The sequence below is a fragment of the Otolemur garnettii genome, unplaced genomic scaffold (assembly GCF_000181295.1).
Source record: "Otolemur garnettii isolate 467f Iridium unplaced genomic scaffold, OtoGar3 scaffold00021, whole genome shotgun sequence".
NCBI classification, from domain to species: Eukaryota; Metazoa; Chordata; class Mammalia; order Primates; family Galagidae; genus Otolemur; species Otolemur garnettii.
Window position 1 is genome coordinate 25,581,887 of NW_003852416.1, and position 8,012 is coordinate 25,589,898.

An 8,012-nucleotide genomic window follows, 5' to 3' on the forward strand; every position below is an offset into this window, starting at 1 on the left:
TTCTGCCCTTCAGGACAACTTCTGAGCTCTATTGGGTGGACATGGCTAGTGTTTAAATGACTTTGACTGAACTTTGAACCTGCCCCTTCCAACAGGCACAGCTCTCTGAGATTGATTGGGTGAGCTGGCCAGTGTCTAAGTGACTTTCGACTGAACTTTGGACCACTGGTCTCTGCCAGGGCAAGGCTCTCTGAGCTTGTTTATGTAGGCAGAGCCAGAGTTTAGCTGACTTTGGACCTCTGGCCTCCACCAGGCGGGGCTCTCTAAGCTCAAACGGGTGTGTGGGGCCAAGGTTTAAGTGACTTTGGACTCAACTTTTTAACTCTGGCCTCCACCAAGTGGGTTCTCTGAACTAAATTGGGTGGAGAGGACTGAGGTTTAAGTGACTTTGTACTGAACATTGGATTAGTACCCTGTACTGGGTGGAGGCTCTCTGAGCTGAGTGAGGTGGGCAGGACCTGGTGCTTGAGTGACTCTTATCTGAGATTTAGACCTATGGCCCCACCCCCCTGAGCTTGACTGGGCAGGCAGTGCCTAGTGCCTGAACAGCTTAGTCTGAACTTTGGGCCTACGATGTCCACAGAGCTACAGCCCTCAGTGCTCTATTGGCTGGATGCCGCCCAGTACATAAGCATTTATCCTGAACTCTGGACCAGTGCTATCAGCTGGGCAGCCTCATGACCTTGATTTGGTGGGCAGAGCCAGCAGTGGCATAGTGACTTTGACTGGCACTCTGGGCCAGTTTCTAGTCCCTCTGGAGACACTGTCTGGGGCTATGGATTCACCACTTGCCTGCCTTTGTTAGTGTAGTGGAGGCACTGCAACAGTGAGGAGTGGACTCATCACATCAGGGACAACCTATCAATTCAACTAAAAAAGTATAATTAGCATATTTAAAAAAGAGAAAAAGAGGAAGAAGCTGAAAATACTCATGAGGAGGAATCACAAGAACTCTGGCAACATAAAAAATCATAGCAAATCAACACCTCCTGGGGACATCAAAGAAAATACATCAGAAAATCATCCACAGAGAAATTGCTGAAATGTCAGAAATAGAATTAGAATATGGATAGCAAATAAAATAACTGGAATGGAGGAAAAGATGGAAACAGAGAACCAAAAAATAGTTCAGAAGTTGTGTCAAGAAATTAATGAATTCAAAGGCAAAATCACCAAGGATATGGACATAATGAGGAAAGATGTAGCAGAGCTTAAGGAATTGAAAAAGGTATTTGAGGAGCTTCAAAATACAGTAGAAGCAGAGTCCCTGAGAAATACATTTGCTCAGTGTGAAGAAAGAATCTCAGATAAAAAAGACAAAACTTTTGAACTATTCCAAGCATTTGAAGAGGCAAAAAAATGGAGAAAAAGGACAGAATATTCCCTGACAGAGTTATGGGATCATTCAAAGGAAGCAAACATCTTAATTATAGAGATTCCTGTAGGAGAAGAGGATGGTCCCAAAGGCACAAATTCACTGCTCCAAGACATTATGGGGGAAGATTTCCCAAGTATTGCAAGAGACACAGAAATTCAGATAGGAAATAGTTTCTGAATCCCAGCATAATTCAATCCAAAGAAAGCATCTCCTTGACACATTGTAATTAATTTTGTCAATGTTAATATGAAGGAGAACCTTCTGAAGCAGCCAGGCATAAGAAAAGTATTACTTACAAAGGGAAAATTATAAGGATGACTGCAGATCTTTCAGCTGAAATTTTCCAAGCCAGAAAAGGATGGTTATCAACCTTCCACCTTCTTAAACAAAACAATTTCCAGCCCAGGATCCTATACCCTGCTAAAGTGAGCTTCATCAGTGATGGAGAAATCAAATACCTCACTGACATCCACAAGCTAAAGAAATTTGCCATGGCTAGAGAAGCTATACAGGAAATACTCAGACCCATTCTTTATAATAATGAATAGAAAGGTACACCACCAAAGTAAACCTACTCAGAAATTAAAGAACAAAGCCTAACTTCCACAATGGTAAGAGGCATAAAATTAAGCTCTGGACTTCTGAAAAACAAGATGACCAAAACTCTGCCACATCTATCAATTCTCTCAATTAATATGAATGGATTGAACTCTCCTTTAAAGAGGTATAGGCTGGCTGACTGGACACAAAAACTCAGGCTGGATTTCTGTTGCTTACAATAAACTCGTCTTGCCTCAAAGGATACAACAAGACTCAGGAAGGGATGAACAATGGTATTCCAGGCAAATAGAAAGGAGAAAAAAGCTGGGGTTGCAATCTTGTATGCAGATACAATTGGGTTCAAACCAACAAAATAATGAAAGAAAAAGATGGACACTACATACTGCTCAAGAGAAACACACAATAAGAGATTTAAATAGTTAACATCTATGAACCCTATCTGAATGCTCCTCAAATATATAAAGCAAGCCCTAACTGATCTGAACAATAGGATATCTTCCTGCACTGTAATAGTTGGAGATTTTAGCACCCCATAGGCAGTACTGGATAGATCCTCCAAGCAGAAACTAAACAAATAAATAATGGACTTAAACAAGACCCTAGAACAAATGGACTCAACAGACATTTATAGAACACTTTATCCTAACAAAACTGAATACACATTCATCTTGTCAGCCCAAAGATCATCTTCAAAAATGGATCATAACTTAGGTCACAAGGCTAACCTCAACAAATTCAAAAAAAAAGAGAAATTATCCCTTGCATCTTCTCAGACCATCATGGAATAAAAGTTGAACTCAACAGCAACAGAAATCTTCATACTCAGTTAAAACAATTGACACTAAATAACCTTATACTGAATGATAGTTGGTCATAGATAAGATCAAGAAGCAGATTGTTAGACTTCTGGAACAAACAATAATGAAGTCACAAACTATCAAAACCTGGGGGATACTGAAAAGGCAGTCCTTAGAGGGAAATCTATAGCATTAGATGCCTTCATCAAGAAAACAGAAAGAGAGCAAGTCAGCAATCTAATTTCTAATCCCAAATCCAGCAGAAGAAAAGAAATAACCAAAATTACAGCAGAACTAAATGAAATTGAAAATAAAAGAATTATTCAGAAGATCAGTGAAACAAAAAGTTGATTCTTCAAAAATATCAATAAAGTTGATAAACCCTTGGCTAGACTAACCAGAAAGAGAAAAATAAGATTTCTAATAACTGCAATCAGAAATAATAAAGAGGAAATAACAACAGATGCCACAGGAATACAAAAGATTGTCAAAAGTTACTACAAAAAACTCTATTCCTGTTTTCTAGACAAGGCAGTTGAGGAGGGAGCATTTGGAGTGGGGGGTGGGTTGGTCTGGTGTGCACCCTGTACCTCAGCAACGCTATTGTGAGTGGAACAGTTGCTTTTGGTAGACTTGCCAAGAAGAAAAGATATTTGGTTTTCACAAGCCAAAGATGTACCAAAGTATAGAGGGCTGCTGTATTTGCAGAGTTAATTCCTCCAGTTCTCGATTCACTGACAGTAAACACTACGAAAAGGACTTCCAGAGCTGTTTTGGGGTTGCATGAAACTCGTTTGGGAGACATCTGCAATGCCTGTGTCCTGCTTGTGAAAAGATGGAAGAAGTTGCCAGAAGGATCGAAAAAGAACTGGAATCATGTGGTAGATGCAAGGGTAGAACCCAGTCTAAGGACCACATTGAACCCAAAGAAAGTGGAAACTCTGTCTGGAAACAGGATAAAAAGTAACTGGATCAGTAAACTGCAGAAGGAATTTAAAGGTCATAATTCTGATGCTCACACTACTACCCTCCCCAGCTCAATCTTGTTACAGTAACCAGTCAGATGATGGCTCAGATACAGAGATGGCTTCTGGTTCTAATAGAACACTGTTTTTTTCCTTTTTAGATCTCACATACTGGAAAAGACAGAAAATATGTTGTCGGATTATCTATAAAGGTCGTTTGGGGGAAGTCCTCATGGAGATACATCTGTTCAAGCCTTGCTGCAGCAACAAGAAAGCTGCTGCTGAGAAGCCAGAGGAGCAGGGCCCAGAGCCTCTGCCCATCTCCACTCAGGAGTAGTGACTGAGGTTCTCATGTAGAAGGGGAGCAAAAATGATTTAAATTTTGAAAAGACCACAAAGCAACAAACTGACCCTCCTATTTTTAACTTGGATACCTGCTATTCTGCCAAAAGACAACTTTTAGAATAGTTTTGAGTGGGTTATTTTCCCCCCCCCAGTTCCATAAACTCTGAAGCCAGTATCTAGGTGACTAAACAAGAATTTTACATAATATTTAAGATGCTGAGTATTTCATAGGAAAGCTGAATACTGTTGTTAAGTACTCTTTAAGTCTTCTTCTTTTTTTAATCCCCTTCTAATGAATGAAACTAAGGGGAATTTCAGGGAACAGAGATGGGATTTGTTGTATGATAAACAGTATGTAGTTTTAGCCTTTCTATTTGAGAAACAGTGGTTGGGGCTGCTTCTTAAAGATGGCTGGCTACACTTGTTTTCCCTCATGATAATAATTTTGTCATAATATAGTAACATAGACTTTCTCCTAGATAATTGTCAATAATTTTGAATCTTAAGGTCTTGCCAAGGTTGTGATGATTCAAACTGTACTACTGATTATTAAGCAGGACAGACTGAGCTTTCTGTTACAGATACCTTGAAGGAAAATGTACAGAGAGGTAACTGTATATTTTGCATCCTGTGCCAAATCCTTTCATATTAATATTTGATAAAGCTTTTAATTTATGGGGCAGCACCTGTGGCTCAAAGGAGAAGAGCACTGGCCCCATATACCAGAGGTGGTGGGTTCAAACCTGACCCCAGCCAAAAAAAATTGCAAAAATATATATGTATATATATTTTAATTTATGTGGAATTTTTAAAGCAGAATGAAAGCTCCTCTTAAGGAAATGACAAGTCTTTAAGAGAGGCGAGACCCCATACAAATAGTACCAAAGTGTTACCACATGGTAGACAGCATGAAAAAAAAATGTTTATCTGAAAAATAAAATGTTCAAGCCTTCAGATGGCACAAAACAAAGGTCAATGCTTTGGGGGGCATATTTCTTAGAGGGCTTGCTGAGTATGTAAATAATTGACTTTTGTTTATGTTATATGACTGATGACTTCACTGAAAATCTGCACAATTCAGTTTTAGCTCTGGATTACTTCAGTTGACATTTGTGAACGTTTTATCTGTGTAGAGTGGATGTTTAACTTATTTTAACCTGTTAGAGTTTTCTTTTTTTTCTTCACTCTATATTTAAAGTAAATTTTACTAAAAGAAAAGAGGTGTGTTTTAGTGGTAAGTGGGTTGGTTTTGGTTTGTCTTCTTTTAGTCAGGCTTTCAGGGTATTGAGATACCTTGCTTGGATTTCTTCAATTCTAAAATCCTCATTCAAAGCGTCTCACTTGAACCCAAACCAAAGTGTTTTTATTGCCTCTTTTCTGAAAGTTCAGGAGAAAAATATTACCAGTTAAGACTTTTCATGAGGGAGGAGTATTTGCTTGCCTTATAATGACATGACTTAGTTTTTATTTTTTGAACTGGATTTTAAATAGTATAACAATAAGGAGTCAGCCACTTTTTATGGACTCCCTATAGCTTTGTAGTTCTTAATCTAAACATTTTATATTACCTCCTCTTGGAAAAAACTTACATGTTATAAGCCACCATATGCACAGACTACACAGTTAATTGGGCCAGCTTTCATGGCCTTTGAGGTTAATTACAGGAGTCCAGCCATTACCATCCTCCTGAGTTATTTTGAAATGTTTTTTATTTCTTTTCTTTCTTTTTTTTTTTTTTTTTTTTTTTTGTACATTTTGGCTACAGTATTGGTGGTAGAGTATACTATGATACGGATCATCTTTACTTCTGTATTTATTTATTCCTAGACTTCCCACATGTCCCCATTTTCTCAAGATCCAGTAAACATCCCACATCCATCAAGGAGAGTTTCCTGAGTTTCTCCACAGAAATGTATGTGCTACTCTCCACATTCTGCTACTCTTTCCAGTCTCAGGTCCTCATCTGTAATGTGTATATGATAATTCCTGAAAACAAATGACATGTGGAGTGAATGAATCAATGGATGAAAGAGACATATAAATATTAACACAAGATTTTCTTAGATATCTATGTATCTATATGATTATTCATTTAGCTTCTGGTGTGTATGTGTTGGAATAGTAAGGCATGAGAAAAGAGATTTCAGAATATGGCTAGAGAAATCATTGAGAACAAGGATGATGAGAACAAGATAATGGCTTTCTTTTTTGTGTGTCAATAAGTTTTTTCTCTTGCATGGGTGTACCTCTTTATAATTCCTTATTTGGGAGAAATTACTTGGTATTCTTTTCTCTATCACTTCTCTGCCTTTTGGCTAAGATCAGGTGTGTATTCTTTTCTCTGGCCAAAATTCTTATTTAATAATAGAGAGAAAAGGAAGTAAATTCAGCACTCTTCTGTGATGACCCTGTGGAATCGTAGAAGGAGGAAGGGAATCATGGGAAACTGAGTTCAAGAGAAAGCTGGAGACTGGAAATGAAATTTAAAATAATGGAAGATATTTTTAGGTAACTTTTTCTTATTCCTTTCTCATCTCAACCTTGTTTATGATATAGCATTATTTGAGTTAGTCAACTAAGGTTTGGATTCATAGACACCCAAGGAACACATCTTTTTTTAACCTATCCAGAAGAGAACTTGGTTATCTTGCAGAGTTTCAACTTTCTCAGATCTTTTCAGAGACAAAATTGTAACTAAAAAATCATCTGTCATTCCCTGAAAAGATTAGTTTCTAAGAGAGGACACAAGTGGAGCTAATTCTATAGAATGCATATAGAATGTATGATGTACCCATTAGGCTTCTAGAAGGTAGTTCAAAATAAAAGTAAAGCCACTCTCTTAAGTCAATACTCTAAGATTCTTTTCCATATAAACAAAATATGCATTTACTACAGAGTAACATTTTAAAAACAAAAACATTAACAACTTACTACTAAAGATAATAAAAGCTAATATTTTTGATATAGCTTCTTTCTTTCAATTATCAGTTTGAATATGTATATGAATATAAAATGAATTATAAATAATTTCATTTTTTAAAAAATTCCCTTTCACTTAATGTTCTATAAATATGATTCACTCTTTTCTTGTCCTATCTTTAGATTTTCAGTCTATGTCTTTTCTATGAGTAGTATGTTCAATTTGTCCCCTGTCTTCATAAATATGTGGAATCTATGTATTCTGTTTAATATTTCTTATCATGAATTGAATCATATCAATAACTTATAGGTCTGATTCTAATTGATTACCCTCTCATTACTGACCAAATTTCTCACTTGCTAGCATGCCTGGTAAGTTTTGTTTGGATGCAAACCATTGCAATTTTAGGTCAAGGAAGCAGAATATATGTATGTTCTTATCAATATTTCTGTGTGTTCTTCAAGATGTAGTTAAGTGACCTGAAAGCAGTTACATCCTTCTAAGGATTGTGTTTAAGCTTTGTCAGAGGGTACTAGAGTAGCTGCTAGCCTGGGGCTTATTTTCCCCAGCTGCTGAGGCAATATGCTTCTGCATACTACACTCAATGTCCCATGAATTATGAGATTTTTCATTGTGGAGCATGATGACAGAGACTAATCCTAGCACTGTGTCAGCCCTGGCATTATTTCTTGTGTTCCTTTCAGGTGATTATTTCTTTGACCTCAGAGAATTTCCTCACGCACATAAACTCATCAATACTCAGCTGAAGACATGAGTGTAGTCTCTGAAAACCCCCAGAATTCTCTTTGTGCAACTCCCTGATCTTCTCTAACGTCATCTGTGAACTCCAGCTGCCTGAACCTCCCCAACTTTCCAACCCTTTGATTTCCTCAACTCACTGAAGCCACCAGGTTATGTAGGAAATTTCCTCTCTGCTTTGAGGCTGAGAAACTCTCTGTAGACTGTAAGCTAGGACAATAATGGCTTCAGCGAGTTTCTTTCCTTCTTTCTTTCTTTCTTTCTTTCTTTCTTTCTCTTTCTTTCTT

At 37.5% G+C, this 8,012-nt stretch overlaps 1 pseudogene; it reads left to right on the forward strand.

The window, feature by feature from the left end:
* The first annotated feature begins 573 nt into the window (after nt 1–573).
* LOC100945246 lies at nt 574–4,178 on the forward strand (annotated as a pseudogene).
* Nucleotides 4,179–8,012: the final 3,834 nt, after the last annotated feature.